Genomic DNA, 3,623 nt, shown 5'->3' with positions numbered 1-3,623 from the left:
CACACCACTGCACATTACACCAACATGCAACCCTGCTGTCCAAGCTGGCCGGCTTAGTGTCCCCTTCAATTACTAACAAAGCTTTGATGTCCACTGTTAGTGAGCAGCAGCACATCCGGATCAGCAGGTGAGCTGGGCCAGCTGGACACATTTATCTCTTGGGATAGGATACATTCATCTCTTGTGGCTCAGTTGTTAGAGTCGGTGGTCTCTCAACCAGGAGGCTGTAGTTTCGATGCCCAACGCCACATGTCCAATGTGTCCTTGGGCAAGACACTTAACCCCAAGTTGCTCCTGCTGCTTTGTCGGTGGAATGTAAATGTCTATAAATGGAGTTGTTAAGACCAATGGACATTTTATATAGAAGTGTGTGACCTGTGGTATAAAAGTGCTTTTAGTAGTCAGTAGACTAGGAAGTCATTACCTTTGATCATATTTCTTCTTCAAGATTCATGCCACAGGATTCCCTCCTTACTGCTCACCAGTAAGATACCTGCACTCTAGGCTAGGGAATCAAAGAGGATTGTGGTAAGTACAATTATAGCCACTGTGATACTTAGGATTCGCAACCTAGTTTACATAGCTTTATCTGACACTCATTGAAGATTAAAGTTATTTTTAACCATGATTACTTTAACTGAGCAGTTGGTTGCACAACTATTTGGGGCTGATGCAGCCGCAGGATCATTCTGAACTCTGACCAGTAGGAGGTGCCAGCACAAAAATGCTTCTGTCTGTATTGTTGTCCCTATGTGTCCATCAGTGTGCCCTGACCAAGTGGCAGTCTCCGGTGTTGACAAATGAAGCCAATGCTTAAGTTTAACACAATGCCGTTCCTCCAGTTTCTGGTGGCTGGTGTTGCTCCACTGAACTGCCCTAGGGGGGCCAGGGAGGAGTGTGTTCTTTTAACCCTGTACATAAACACATGGAAGCAGCTATGTTTTAACAATGACTTCATAAAGTATTGAAATACATACTTTGCATCCAGTAACTAACAGTATTTTCACATATATAACAATATCTTCAGAAAATGTAAATATTTATGTAAACATTATAGTTCTGAAACTCGCCAGATGAGCCATAATCAATTTGCCACTCAATTTACTGAACTATTTTCATGAAGTGGGATAAATTAAAACACATTTTTCATAGTTTGAGCAACAAAAGCACATCTAAACAAACAGATGTCACATCTTAACCAGTGTACGTCCCAAAACAAAAATCGCTATTTTTGTGACATGGAGATGTTAACACACATCAGGGACCTTACAGCTGCCGAGTCTGCATATATCTTTCATTAAATTTACAATCAGTCTCTGTGATTCAAGCACAGCGTTAGTGAGGGCGCGACCTGAAAATAACACATATAATAAAATGTGTTTTCTTGCGTCCACCTCAGTAACAAGCACCTTCATTTCACAGTCAGTGAAGTACCTCTTCACTGACTGCCAGGTATGCCTGGAGCCAGGCCCGGCATCTCACCACGGTCCTCCCCGGAGTCAAACTTACTCCATACTACAAGCCATACTATAAAACTACAAACTTGCAAGACTTACCTGAAAATATTCCTTCTCTCTCCTATTATAAAAAAAAATCAGAGCGAGTATAAAAAATATTGATAGCGGATTTCAGTTTTATCCACTGATTCTCCAAACACCAGAAATGATAAGAGCCTTAAATAGAGACGTGTATGGCTATGCACATTCAATTTAACCATGAATTAATTATTAAAATCTCACACATGGGAATGAGGCTGATCTTTTATTGACAAAACTCCACCAAGACTAATGTGCGCTTACCTCTCTAATACACGTTCTCACGAACAAAAGAGCTAGAATAATTATGATTCTCACATATAACTATTCTATGAGTGAAATTAATCATGTTCGCAGTTAAAGGAAGAATATGGAATTTTTTGATCCAGCAGATGTTGCACTTGAGCACCAGTATAAAACCAAAACAACTTGCGCTGCATTGTTGTCTTAGCATGCTAATGCTAGTGATCTTTATTATGCTCGTATCTTCACACTGCATGTCAATTTACACGAAACTACCGTGATCTAAAAACGTTTAGGTGACATTCAAATAAGCAGTGAGTACAGTATGTCGTTCTTCTTTTCTCTAGTCCCTCAATTAAACAACTTTTATACGCAAGGTAATGAGCCTGTGGGCCGTCCTGCCGATGTAAACAAAGTGTAGCTTTAGCTCGGAAAGCTCGGAAAGCATCACAGACAGCGGGACTCGGGTGTCACACTCATTGTAGACAGTCATGACTCACAGAGTTATTTTCAGAGGATATACTTGATTTCTGCTACATTTAAGTGTGAAAAATCGCATATTCTGCCTTTAATATGCTGCAGTGTTATTCTTCGGCACGAAGGTTAATGACCCAAAAGCAGACTCCGGACACAAAGGAACAATTTAACAGTAATTCAATTGTGAAACAACAAGACATTTTGCAACAGGGGACTAGGGGGAGTGAGTCCAGGGATCCCAGGTGCTGAGTGTTGGGGTGAAGGAGCATGGTGAGGGTCCAGGGGAGCAAATGGTATTTATAGATGAAGCATTGGACATACTGCTGCAGGAGCTAGGGATTGAACCCTCAACCTTCCAGTTGAGAGATGATGACTACCAACTGAGCCACAGCCGCCCACAGCTGATATCTGAGGCAGTGACACAGAGGTTAGCATTCAGGCTAAAACACAAGGATAGATACAGTCAGCAACAAGGGCAACGCCCATAAAACATCACATCCGGTTCGCGCTGAGGGGGAAAACAAACCGCTAGACACAATGCCGAAGAGCTGCTGTGTGCCCTTCTGCACTACCAATAAACTGAAAATTCCAGATTTAAAGTTTTATATTTTACCAAATCGAGGCACAGAGCCAAATAGGAGAACACTGTGGCTTTAAGTCATCCGGCGGGAGGACGAGTTTGGTCGCCTGTGGGATCCAAAGTCCAAACATGTTTATGTCTGTAGTAAGCACTTCAGTTTAGGTAACTTTCACGTTATGGCCACCTTATCCAAACAGTGTATGATTGTTTAAGGGTTACAATAAATTTTGGATTAATAGTTAAAAGGCAAGTGAACTACATCTGAATAGTTTTCAAACAGCTTTTCAACAGTAAACGAATGTTGGGACCAGAAGACTGATATGAGTACTAGGAGGGGAACACATTTTGTTTCATTGATTGCAGTTGATGTTGCTTTGTTTGCTGAGTTTCGTGCGGCGCATTCGCACGGGATAAGCGAAGTCTGTGTTTTAACTCGAATTTACTGACATTATCTCCTGGATATGATGCCAAGTGTTAACCTTTCCTGCTTCAGCGGTCGGAGCTAATCATTTCTGTAGTGTGGAGAAAATAAGTGAAAAAAGATTCTTGGAAGGTTGACACAATAGGAAATTTGCGCTCTTCATTACATGACCGAGCAGCTAGCCTGGATTCAGGTTGATGGTTCCTGTTTGCTCTGTCACAGAGAGAGAGAAGGGGAAGAAAAAACAAGGCTGTGTGATAAAAAAAAATCAGGTGACAGTGTTGCTTCAGGGCATGTACATATTTCTTTATTAGGATTCAGTGTTGTTGAAAGTTTAGAGTACTTATAATAGAAGGAGAGGAGTGAA

Source organism: Labrus mixtus, chromosome 14, assembly GCF_963584025.1.
Source record: "Labrus mixtus chromosome 14, fLabMix1.1, whole genome shotgun sequence".
In the NCBI taxonomy this organism is placed as follows: domain Eukaryota; kingdom Metazoa; phylum Chordata; class Actinopteri; order Labriformes; family Labridae; genus Labrus; species Labrus mixtus.
This window is presented reverse-complemented; position numbering follows the sequence as displayed.